The sequence below is a fragment of the Taudactylus pleione genome, unplaced genomic scaffold, assembly GCF_031769625.1.
Source record: "Taudactylus pleione unplaced genomic scaffold, aTauple2 ptg000202l, whole genome shotgun sequence".
In the NCBI taxonomy this organism is placed as follows: Eukaryota; Metazoa; Chordata; class Amphibia; order Anura; family Myobatrachidae; genus Taudactylus; species Taudactylus pleione.
Window position 1 is genome coordinate 6733545 of NW_028284604.1, and position 14198 is coordinate 6747742.

The window sequence follows — 14198 nt, forward strand, 5'->3', positions numbered from 1 at the left end:
ATATGTGACTCACACAAGTGTACTTACAAAACCATAATAAGGATTACAAAGATGTCAAAATTGGGGGAGTCTTTATATTAAAGAATGGAACCTTGTAGCCCTCGTTTAAACTGAACATTTGAATTTTTTACTAATTTATTCTTTTATGGGAAAATCACAAAAATCAATTTTTTCCATATATATTTTTCTTGATCTAATAAAGGGGGGTTGATTATGTTGCTGAATTAATGAATCAGGATAAGCTACCATGCTATTTTATATTTTATATTTCTAACTATATTTAAAGTAGCAATATGTGGTTTGAGCACTGTTTTTTAATATAACACACATTCTAACATTTGATCTTCTTTAAAGTTTTAGACAACGTTTAAGAAACTGAACGATTTCAAGTATGGGCGGAAATGATTTACCTAGCATTAATGCCAGGAGTACGCTAGAATCCGGATGACGCTACTTATGTTCCCATAGAAACGGAAGGCTTGTGTGTGGAGATACAGTGACGCGGAGGGCGGATGGATAAGAACAGCCATCGAGAGAATGGGCAGGATAAGGGCGGAAGTGACGGATGACGATGACGCCGCCTCCAGGACGGAGACACGGAAGATCTGCTTGCGGAGTTACATTGACGCCGAGAGCGGAAGGAAGGGAGAAGCCATCGCGAGAATGAGAAGGAGAAGGGCGGATGTGACGGAAAACAATGATGCTACCTCCAGGACGGAGGTGTGATGTTCAGCCTATCCGGGTCCCGGGAGCGAGTGACAATAGACCGGAAGTGATACAGCGATTAAGGGCGGAAGTAATGGAAAGGAGATGGATTCTGCCCTTTTCTGTTATAAGACAATTTACTTTTTTAAGGCTCAAAATATTAAGACACACTTAATTATATGGACTTGAGTTGTAGTAGCATTTATCCAAGTTATGCCAATTTACTATTTTGATCAACATTGTGGCATGTGCCAAACAGGAAGTGATGCGATTGTCCAACCTCTGATGAATTAGTGTGGGGGTATAAAAGGGAGAGGGCCCCACCATACCAGTATCCCCTTGATGAAGTCCCCAGGACGAAACGCGTTGGGAGTGATTCTGCCTTGCCTCTTGAACCAATGAATGAGCCTATTATTATCCACTTTATCCAGATAAGCTATTAATTTATTTATTTTCTTAAAAAGGAGATTTTCTTTTTAAAAATGAATATTATATGCTGAGTTTTTTAGACCTCTTCCTCTGATTTTATCCACCAGTCTTAAAAGGGTCTATTGTGTTTTATATGTACCTGTTTTTATTTATTTCTATGTATTTTGTGTACTCATTAAATTGTTAAATTATTTATTTATAAGCACTGGCACTTTCAATATTTTTTTTATCACATTGTGAGATTAACAAAACTTTTTACATAATTAATGCACTTTGGTAAACCAGTCGCTCTGTAGTCATCTTATTTTCCTATATATATATATATATATATATATATATATATATATATAGATCCCTGGTTAGCCTGGCACTCAGGATAAATTGTGCAAAGATAGGGTGCCTTCTCAAATAAAAGTAACAAGTCCCAAAAGTCCTTCAAATAAAGAACAGAGCGGCACTCCTGTTTAAAGCAGTAAAAAAGTGCTGTATTCAAATCATTACAATAGTGATAACGATATCATCAAATGATGATATCGTTATCACTATTGTAATGATTTGAATACAGCACTTTTTTACTGCTTTAAACAGGAGTGCCGCTCTGTTCTTTATTTGAAGGACTTTTGGGACTTATATATATGTATATATTATATATATATATATTAGACCTAATTAATTAATTACGGATCGCTATTGCGATCGCAACTGCTATTACACCCGCAGTCTCACTGCGAAAATATGCTGATTGCTATTGCAATGCCGTTGCAGCCTAACATAAGGACGCCCACTTTACCTTACACACATCCGTAATACTTTGCAAGTCTGCAAAACCATTGGTAACATGGAGTACCATCGCAGCCTCACGCACACTTGCACACAGTCAGACCTTACTCAGGAATTGCTAACCTCATTCTACGCTGTGAAAGCCCAAGCTGCTTATGGCATCACAGTGGCTAATTTATGCATGCGCTTGTAATGGCGTTCAAACACACTGGCACACCTGTGCAGAAGAAGTACTGTATGTGTAACTGGACATGCCAGCAGCTGGAAGTGTACCTGAACCAAAGTCTATCAGCATGGAAGTTCGGTCACAGTTCAGTTTTCAGCAAGGTCAAATATTGGCAAGCCAACTACCGGCAAGTGGTATGATGAGGAATTCACAAATTTTGCATTCAGTGAACCTCTGGATATTCAAGAAACACAGTCAAGAGCCTATTGGTGTGAATGGAAGTCTAATATGGGAAAAAAGACTTTGAAAGATTTAAAGGTCGTACGTGAGGAAAGCATTCAGAATCGTGAGAGAGACAGCAGTCCTAAATTTGTAAGTGAAGGGACTGTTGTTATGGCTCAGAGAGTGGACGCTTGCAGATGAGACTACCAAGAAGGCCAGACTGAAGTCACGTGATATGTTGATGTTTTCTTATGTGAATAAACTTAAATTTCTTACAGGTTGCTACAGAAAAGCTTTGGTTGATTGTTTGTGTAACATGGAGAAGATTGTAATGAGGGGGGTGTCGAAAGTGGATCGTGCTAATGCGCAGACTCCATCTTACACCTCCCTATTTCAAAATGGCTGTCGATTTAAGTACTACTGTATGTGGCGCCATCTTGTCACTGTGTATGAGTGCCACAGTGGGAGACAGTCATCTTCCACTTAGCTCTGGTAAGACATGCATTTACCTGTGACCCACAATGCCTTCCAGAGACCCTGTACCACTAACCACTACCTTTGTACACTCACCGGCTGTTGAGTTGTATGACACCCTGTTCAGTTCCATTCTGCCAGTTTATGTAACAGTGAGTACAGTTGTACCTGCTTAATCTCCAATTACCAAGTACACTGATTAAGCAACTAGACTATTCACTGGTGTGTACAGAAGCTCTGAAAAAATATAAAAAACATGTGTCCAGCTTTTTTTGTCGACCAATTGCACACATGTTTTGTATATTTTTTTATGATTTTTAGGGTTAGGTTGAGCTTAGGGATTAGGCTAAAATAACAGTTAAAACGTGGCAACCTATTTTGTGTCACCCATTTTCATGTCGACCTTTTGGCCATGTCAACAGAAAGGAATGTGGGCTAAAAGGGTTGGGTGTGAGATGCCGACGCTCAGGATCCCGGTGGTCAGAATCCCGACACTCTCAACCCTCTCCCTACCCCTAACCCTCCCTCCCTGCTGCCTAAACCTAATCTCCCCCCTAGTGCCTAAACCTAGCCTCCCTCCCCCCGCACCCTAAACCTAACCCCAGTACTTACCGTCAGGATGCCTGCAGTCGGGATGCTGGCGCCGGGATTCTAAACCCAACTGTTGGTATTGTGACCCCATCCCGGTTAAAAGATGTGATGAGAGTAAAAAGTAAAAAACAGCAATCTGTACTAAACACTTCCTGTATCACAAGAACTACATGGCGCATTCCACATGTCAGATCACATTAATCACAATATTATGTCCAAACCACTGAAAATTATACAGTATGCTCAGACAGCCCACCATAGTTTTGGTCAAATATTCTGCTAAATTATGAGTTTTTCACCCAGTCAGCAAAGTGCTGTAGACAAATCTAACTGTGGGAGATTCATTAACCCCCTACTCCCATTCAGTAATCACTCTGGTCAGCCACTAAAGTGTCCTATTACCACCTTATTAAGCTTAATTCTGTAAGCGATACATAATTTACTTTAAACATGCTAGAATGCTGTGTATTTTGCAATTCCAACTTCCAATGCTTCAATATACCATTGTATTTTTACTTTTAATATTTTTGTAGTGCTTCATTTATCCAAGTTTGCCACAAATTATGCATAGCCCTGATACCTTCTACTTATTCCCAGGCACATTGTAGGTCCATGAACACTACCATGTACCTATATTTCAGTATTGCGGAAACACACACTGTACAGCTACTTGTATTCTGTATATTGCTTCATATTAACTATCTATTCTTATTTTCTTGTGTTCAAAAATACAGAAAAAAACTAATAAAATTCATTCAGTCAGGATAAGAAGGGATAGTGTGGCCAAAATATTGATTGGTTCATCAGATAAATGTTACTGGAAATTACCTTAAATTGTTATCAAGTCTGCTTGTTATTTACCAAGAGGTAACAGAGAAAAAGTGAGAGTCCAGCCACAGAAGCAAAGGGGTTGCTGAGATTATATAAATATATTGTAGACCTTATTAGTGAAGGAAATATAACATCTAAAAATCTTGCTGCTAATTATATTGGCTTGTGTAAATATATTACAGAACTTGCTGATTTTATTTAGTTTTTATTTCTTTTTTGAAGCTGGAGGTAAAGTTGGGATTTCTAGAATTGCTGAATAACCATATTGGTAGGCATGAGATTCTGAGAACTTTGTCATTTGCTATTTTAACCACAAGGTGGCAAGAGCACCCGACTCATTTTATAAAACGTACTGTAATTTTATTTTTGTGTCTCCTGTTAAATGCCTATTAATATTATTAATCAGGAAAATAAAAGTAGATTGCCAAAATATGGTAATAGAATTAAGAGAAGAAAAAAACAATGTGCCAGAGTGTATTTCAGGGCAGATTTGTCTACTTTCACAAAATTACTGATGGTCAGTAAACTGTATAGAGATGTTCCTCTACCCTAACAATAAATAATTCCATAATTATCTCACATCTTCTCAAAATTACCAGTTAGAACCAAAGTCATGGGGATTTGTATTGAGCTGTGAGCAAAAACATATTCACAAAGTGAGACTTAAAGAAAAAAATGTAAACACGTGTCAATGAGGATCTGTACAGACCACTGTTTAAAAAATAAATAAATCACGAACTGCAGTAATACGTCTTTTGGTACATAGGAATGGACTGGGGCACGCAAGGAAAAGGGGTGTGGTCATGCCTCACAAGGCGTGGCCTCCCAATATGCCCGTCTCTCTGCATGCCAGGCTTTTGGTCCAGGCCAGTCATCAGGCCTTCAGCCGTTTTGGCATTTCCCAGAAGTGCTAGATGGTCAATCCGGCCCTGCTGATACATAACGGAACATGGAAATACACTGGTGTTTGTTTTTTATTTACTGTAATACAGAGTTTTAAAGACATTTTTCCTCCTTACTGTGGATTGGAGTCATCAATATGGCAATTGAGTTCGGATATACCAGAGGAACTCAATACACTTGTGGGAGGCTCAGTGATCCCATGGAGTTCCTAAATTCCGCCTTTCAAATAATATTAATTTCTCTAAATACTTACAATCCTCCTTTCCTTGTAGAAATATATTAGCTTAAGATGCCTGTGGAGGTATCATGTGCCAAGGGTAACAATTTATGGTTTTTGCCAAAATAAATCCCTACCTATCCTGGAAAAAAAACAATGTGTAATTTAGCAGCCGGACACATGGCAGTTAAAAAAATAGTTCTGCATTATGCAAACACAAAGAAAGAAAAGTGCATCTGGTCACAAACGTATACAATGCCTACAGTTGTGAAGGGATTATGTTATATAATATTCCTTTTTATCATTTTGAAACCAGAGGTGCATCACTGATTACTTTTTGATGGGTTGGGTATGATATGAGAATGTCAACATGGTCATAATGTTGATGTCAGGGCCACCATCAGGGGGGGACTGTCGGGGCTTGAGTCCCAGGCCCGGACACTTAGCAGAAAGGGGGGTCCCGAGCTGCACCTACCCCTGTAGTTGCTTACTTTTTTTATGGAGCGCAGCAGCAATGCTCCTGCTGACTCCAGTAGATAAGATTGAGCCGGCGGGCATTAGGACCCACCACGGCTCTAACAGGCCAGGTCCGTCCGGCAACGACTGCGCATGCACGTCAATGACCAGGATGGAGAGGAGACAGACAGCAGTGAGCGGCACGCTTCTCGAAGCCGGTAAGAAAGATGCACTGCGCTGTGCTTTATGAGGGAGGGGAGGGGACGGGAGGGGAACACATAAGGGGCCTGGCTGGACACATATGGGGGCTGGCTGGACACAAGGGGCCTGGCTGGACACACAAGGGGGCTGGCTGGACACAAGGGGGGTTGACTGCACACAAGGGGCCTGGCTGGATACACAGAGAAGGGGGGCTGGCTGGACACACAAGGGGGCCTGGCTGGATACACAGAGAAGGGGGGCGGCTTGATACACAGAGAAGGGGGGCTGGCGGGACAAACAAGGGGGCCTTACTGGACACAGAAGGGGGGCTGGCTGGACACATAAGGGGGGATGGTTGGACGCACATAAGGGGCTGGCCAGACACATAAGGGGGCTGGCTGGACACACATAAGGGGGGCTGGATGGACGCACATAAGGGGGGCTGGCCAGACGCACATAAGGGGGGCTGGTTGGACAGATATGGGGAGGGGCTGGCTGGACACAGAAGAGGGCAGGCTTGATATTTGTGGCCAATTTTTTTTTCCGTAGGAATAAGGTAGCAGGGGAAGGGGGGGCCCTGCCGATTTTGTCAGTCCTGGGTCCCACAATTTCTGATGGCAGCTCTGGTTGATGTTAACATGTCAACATTTACCATGTAGACAGTGATAAAATGTTACCTGCTCCCGACTGCTCCAGTGGCATCTGCCGTGTCCCAGCGGTCAGGTGACTGTGACTTCCGGGTCGACCACTGATCCTTTGGTGATCAGCTGAGTATTTCTCCCCTAGTCTCTACCCCTACCCCTCCCTCTAAAGCAGGGCCGGCTCCAGAGGTCGGAGCACCCTGTGCCGGCTCTCTATAGTGCGCCCGAAATTGGGGGCATGGTCTAATTTACTTAGACCATTCCCACTACATAACATCAGTCTGTGGGGAGTCTCACTAGATGAACTTCCTCCAGCCCTCTCGGTCACGCAGCATCTATTCAGGCTCCGGGGTCCAGCTGTGTCGTGGGGGTCCAAAACCTCCCGATTTGACCACCCACGGGCCACTTCTGCCCACGGGTGGAACAGCGGGACAGTACTGTTCCACTGAAATCGGGATGCTGGGGAGGGGTGCGCCCTCTATGGGTGGCACTCCTGTTCGACCGCACTGGTCGAACACCCCTAAAACCGGCCTTGCTCGAATGCCTAATACTAACCACCCCCTGCAGCCTAACCCTAACCACCCCCGTAGACTAACCCTAACCCTCACGTCTGCAGCCTCACCCTAATGTCAACATTCTGACACTCAACATTTACCTGCCGACATTCTGAGAATATTGACACATTGCCTGATGATATTTTGTCAATATCGACATAATAAATGTCAACATTTTTATACTTGACCTTTTGCCTACATCCTCTTTCTGATAAAGATAACAAATTATAGTAACTTAATAAATAAATTAAAAACTACAAAAAACATAATCTGTCCCCAAAAGCATAATATAAAACCTTATTAAATGTGATGGTCATAATGATGAAGAGAATGGGCAAGTGATAGTTAGCTGCATAACGATACCTATGTAACACTATCACCAGGTGACCACCCACAGCATTTGCGAGCAGCCAGGTGATGGTTGCGACCATCGGGCTTGCGACTAGACCCTTGTGGTAGGGTCTCGTCTGCCACAAGCCCCAGTGGGCTTCCGGCTCTAATAGAGCCGGAAGCTCACTACTGACATCAGTGTGATGTCAGTAGGGCCGCCCTCAAACGGCAGGCGTTCCCTCAGGAACGCCTCCATTTGTCCAGTCCCCTCCCCGCCTACAAAACGGGGTGAGCCGCCCTGTTTTGTTGCGAGCCCCGGAGCGAGTGATTTCTCGCTCACTCCGAGGCTCGCGCACGTGCGCACTGCCTGGCCTTCGACCCGCTTACGAGCGCATAGCTCTTGCGAGCGGGTCTGAATCAGGCCCAGAGTTCCTCAGTAACAGTATCCGGATGGTAGATAGACAGTAACTAGATAGACCAGGGGTTCCCAACCACGGTCCTCAAGACACACTAACAGTCCAGGTTTTGAGGATAGCCATACAGGAGCACAGGTGACTTAATTAGTACCTCAGTTATTTTGGTTTAACCATCTGTGCGCAAGCCTGGATATCACCAAAACCAGGACTGTTAGTGTGCCTTGAGGACTGAGGTTGGGAATCACTGAGATAGTCAGTCAATAGACATCAGACGGTAAACAGTGAATAGGTCAACAGACAGGTAAATGGTTGACAGTGCATTGGATCGACATGGTTAAAAGTCGACATGCAAATGGTCGACAAAAAAAGATGGACACATTTTTATATTTTTTTATGATTTTTAGGGTTGGGTTGAGGTTAGGGGTTAGGCTAAAATAACAAAAACGTGGCAACCTATTTTGTGTCATCCATTTTCATGTCGACCTTTTGGCCATGTCAACATAATGCACTGTCAACCATATTCCTGTTGACCTTGTGATGTCTATCCACTGACTATCTAGTTGCTGTCTATCAATCCACACCCATCAATAACAGTTGGGAACAGTGTCAGTGAAAGCCCAGCTGGCTATGGTTACCTTCCATGGGACCGTGCCATTTAACTGTTTAACACATAGTGGGGTTTATTTACTAAGCCTTAAATGGAGATAAAGTGAAGGGAGATAAATGACCAACCAACCAGCTCCTAACCGTAATTTTTCAAACAGCCTGTGACATGGCAGTTAGGAACTGATTGGCTGGGACTTTATCTCCGTTCACTTTATCTCAATCTAAGGCTTAGTAAATAGACCCCAGTGTAATGGCAAGATACCTTAAATTGCCAGTGGTCATCTCTCCTGTCTCATCTCAATTACCGCTTCTTTTTTTTCTTTTGTCTTTTTTTTCTTTTGCTTTCTGTCGCAAGCCACACACTGATAAATGTATCTACTGTATATCTATTTTTATTAAGCAAAAAATCCTCAAAGCGTTGTTGAGTGTCACTACCTGTACTTCTGCCTTTAGTAAATATGATGATTTTCTGACCACCAGTAAAATGACAAAAAATGTTTGTTTGACAAAACCGCCCATTAGTAAATTTCCCACCAGTTCTCGGCTACATAAAGCAAGTGGCTGAACACAGCTCAGCCTCATGACACATTTGTCTTTTATTCATTTTTGTTGCCTTTATAGTCTAAATACAAAATAGACCTAATTACCTAATGGTTTTTCAGTGAGTCGTGTCACTTAAGGTTAAGCAAATAACTATAATTAGTTCTGCACCTGAAAATTGTAGCTCACATCTTCAGGAAACAGTGTGATAATTAGCTCACGCTGAAACGACAAAACACATCCCTCTTCCCGACTGCTTTCTTACTGGAACATTTCACTACACAGAGGACAAATCATAGGCTACCTGGGGTAAATATATGTCATTTAGCATGCCCCCTGCCTTATTGTCAGCATGTAATTAAAAAATAAGCCTGTAGAAAATGTATACTCAATGTATACTAAGAATAAGAATTGAGCTCAATATTCCTGATAGCGGTATCATTAAATTTTGAGTTCTTATTCTGTTCTGATTTGATGCATTTTGATGAAACAACATACTGCATTGTCCAGAAAATGTGAAGTGCAAAGGTTAAATTAATAGACCAAACTTCTATATAACCACATCAACCTTGATGTCTCCATTGAAATACCCTTTCCTTGATCATTTCTTTCTCTGAGACATCATTACCTTTCAGAGAGTAACTACATCATTGAGTAATAGGGAATAGGGACACTCTTGCTCCCGTCAAAGACGCACACCCAAAAAGAAGTGCAGCGTTATGGCACGTCCCCATTCCCATCTGTCCAGGGGCTTCCCCAGCACTCACCCAGCTAATTTTGCAGATTAGTCCTTTGCTGGAAATATGTTGCTACATCCAATCCTGCATTAGTTGTGCATATGCCAAGGTCTCAATGACCGTATTCCCTGGGTTCTTGATGTTCCCGCCCATTACACAGAGGTATCAGACCCGTGTCTCGATGGATGCCATCACCTACCTCTCCAGCTCCAAAGGTAAATTCGTGGTGATAGGGTCTTGCTTCTCCAAGCAATTACACTTCACTGTCTTTGAAAAAACTGAAATCAGCATTCCAACTCTCGGAGTGATCATCATTTGTAATGGAAAATAATAAATGCTTGTGATCCACGCTACACCCGGGAGGTGATAACCTGTGTGATATTCACCAATCTCAAACGTATATGTGCACAAATTAAAATATGGTTAAAAGCGCTCAAGTTTAGGTGCAGGTGCAAAGTGTCTTATATGTCCAATAAGTGTATAAAAGAGGTTCAACAGTCTTATTTTCTAATAGTCACTTATTTGCAGTTCAATTGTCGCATCTATTTCAATCCTGATCCTTCTGTATAGTTTCAAAAACCTGGTCTCTCCACTTGGTTTTCACACTATTACTCAGCGTCAGCCATAAAAGACAAAAGTGGGGAAAGCACATATAGTGTAAAACCATTTACATTTATTTAAAAAATAGCATAGATAAAAAGTGGTCGCGTACCATCAGGGACTTTTTAGAAAGGCACAATCTTAAACATATAGGGGTTTTCTGCTCCCCATATTAAGCAATACCTTCCCACAGTCAGGTTCTGGATGGCAGCAACAAAGGATACAACACCTATACGTTTAAGATTGTACCTTTCTAAAAAGGACCCTGATGGTACGCGATCTTGGCTTGATAAAAACTATGGCATAGTGGAGCCCCTCAAGGAGGCAAGAGATTAGGGGAGTTGGGGAACGTATTCTTGATTGTGACCTTGTTGAACCACCAATAGTCAATTGCAGATTCTTAGGGAACAATCTTCAACACAAAAAAGAACTGTGGACAGTCTGGGGACCTGGACCATGATGAACCTTGCACCAAGTTCTCCTGTATGTATATGGTCACAGCCCTCATCTCAGACTCAGATAGCAGATATTTCCTGCTCATTGGTGGCATCATGCCAGGTAGCAAATTAATTGGGCAGTCCCATTTCATGTGGGGTGGTAGTGACTGCCTTCTTTTTGTCAGCCACCCTGTTTAAACCTTGACACTCCTCAGACAACCGGTACAAAATGAGTCTCATCTCTTTGGGTACTAGTACATACCATTGCCACTTTGACTAATTGTAGGCAAGTTGTCTAAAATGACTCGTCACAATGTGCATGTAAAATGGATGATTGAGCTCAAGGTGTGGATGGTGCTGAATAAGATAAGCTTCCAGTAACAGGACTCAATGTGCACATAAATATCATAATACATGTGTGTAGCTATTGATGCTGTAGCTATTTATGTGTGTAGCTATTGATGCTGTTGGTCATCCAACAACAGCATCTACATTATTGGCCTATTTTTCAGAACCATCTTTTGGGCGAAGTCCAAATCTATGAAATTATCCATGGCTCTGGACCTCAGTATCTATGAATTGAGCACCCCCAGAAGAGGTCAATAGATAGTTTAAATGCAGAAAGGATCATGGAGGAAACATTACCTCAATACGCACCAGACATGCCACCTACAGTAATTCAGGGAGAAAATTGTTTCCCAATGGCTCAGATCTTTCCAATTCAAAACTATTTCTTCCAGTTGCCTTAGCAGCCACATGAAGACATCTACTCTTCTCTCATTGACGAGTTCTCTTGTCCTTAGGCAACAAAAGTCTTCCTAGCTGCATAGGCTCCTCATAGTACACAGCTGGCACAAGGAAAATGACATTAGTTAATCCCGGGAGAGAATGATTTGGCTGGGGAAGCTACGTGAGACACATCATGTCTGGATGATAAATCGCTAAGCCTGAGAGGACATTATGAGGGACATAATTGAAGTCCATTCGATGGAGAAAATAAAGTCATGAGGGATGAAGCTGAAGTCAGTGGGTTGGAGAACATAGAAATGTGAGGGATGAAACCAAAGTCGATAAACAGCGAGTTTTACCTCAAAATTTAAAGGGACACCAATAATAATTGCAAAACATGCAGAGCTTTACACTTAACACTAGTGTTGCTTTTACTTTTGAGATCAAAATTCAGAAATCTGTTTTCTAATCTGGTATTTGGTAATAAACATAAAAATACAGTGTATTTAGTCACGACTGACTTTTTTACATAATCTGAAGGAGGAGGAGATCTATTTGAGAGGTGCAGGGCGCACAGTATGAATTACATCATCATGGCCAAGCCCCTACTGTACAATACCATGGTTGGCATCATCAAGTTCCCAAAGTGGTCACTATACTAAGAATGTGTGCGCAATCCAGAATGCTGGTATACTCTACTGGGATTACAAAAAAAAATTGGTACCCTACTTGGCATAGGCATGTACTGTATTATTTAAACAGGACAATATCTAGGGGAGTGTGACTGGTGACGCTGCGCAGGGCTCTGTGGGCGGCACCGTTGCTGCCCCGTGGCCCTTGCTTGTAACGGCACCCTGCAGCCAGTTGGACGCTACAGGCAAACACCCTGGCATGTATACAGCCCCACCCCCCTATGTGTGATGTCATTATGAAGCGCAAAGGGAGCGAGGCCAGCACAGGTTGCATTAAAGCCCTTTTATGGCACTGGTTCTAAATGCTTGGGGATATATTTACTAAAGTGAGAGTTTTTTTAAGTGGAGATGTTTCCCATTGCAACCAATAAGATTCTAGCTATTATCTTCAAGAAGGTGCTAGATAGATGTTAAGTAGAATCTGATAGGTTGCTATGGGCAACATCTCCACTTATAAAAACTCTCACTTTAGTAAATATACCCTTTACTGTTCATGTTCTAACAAGTGCCCAAAAACAGATCTGTTCCTGTAAAGCGGTGATCACTCGATACACTTTGGAGACCATATTGGGCAGCCTAACCTTCAAAAGGGCTGGACATTACTCTTAATATCAGTAATAAGTTAAATTAATATATTTAATCAATGAAAGAAGCACCTTTCAGTAACAACATATCAGGAGTCCTGTTAAACAAGTGCTACAATCTATAACAAATATGATTGCAAAACAGGAAGTAGCAGGGCCATCTCTTGCACACCACAATTTTAAAGGCTTTGACTTTGTGTTCTTCAACAGTGAACAGAATTGACTACTAGGGGTAAATTTACTAAAGTGCGAGTTTATGGAAGTGGAGGTGTTGCCCATAGCAACCAATCAGATTCTAGCTATTATCTTCTATACGGTACTGGATAAATGATAAGTAAAATCTGATAGGTTGCTATGGGCAACACCTCCACTTCTATAAACCCGCACTTTAGTAAATATACCCCATAGTGCCTGTTGCAAAGTTGGAAGTGAATTGAGCGTATGTTGCTCTGAATTGTGCACAGAAAAATGTGTATATTGGCCCATATCCAGTGGTGTATGCATCTTGCAGTGTGACTGCCCCTATGTGTACTCATGCTTTGCTACTAGTCAGCCCCTGGCATAATGTGCCTTACATCCCACGGTATTTACTAAAGCTTCTAAAACAGACAAGTGGTGATGTTGCCCATAGCAACTAATCAGATTCTGTGTATCATTTTCTAGAATGCAACAGAGAAATTATAGCTAGAATTTGATTGGTTGCTATGGGCAACATCAACACTTGTCTGTTTTAGAAGCTTTAGTAAATATACCCCCTTATGTCAACTCTTTGCCACTTTAAACTCCCTCCTCTGTCCTCGCCTCCCCTCCTCACTCTCTGCCCTTGACTTTGCCACCTACTTTACATCTAAAATTGACTCCATATGTCAAGACATCATATCCCACCAGACCCTCAGCACTTCTCCCACTCCTTTCCCAGATCACACCTCCCCATCTATCTTACCAACTCTTGACATCCTTCTCCCCTGAATCTGGAGAGGAAGTCATGGCCCTCATTCGGTCCTCCCCTCCTTCCACTCCTCCCCTTGACCCTATCCCTTCCCGCCTCCTCCGCTACCTCTCTCCTTCCTGTTCCCATCTTGCCCACCTCCTCAATCTCTCCCTATCATCTGGCACTGTCCCTTCTGTATTCAAACATGCCCTTGTCTCCCCCCATTCTTAAACCTACCCTTGATCCTAACATACTCTCCAACTACCGACCCATCTTCCACCTCTCCTCCCTTTTGCTTCCAAACTGCTTGAGTGTATTGTTTACAACCGCCTTACCACCTGTCTTTCCTTCCACACCCTCCTTGACTCATTTCAATCTGGCTTCCATTGTCTCCACTCCACTGAAACTGCCCTCACGAAAGTCTGC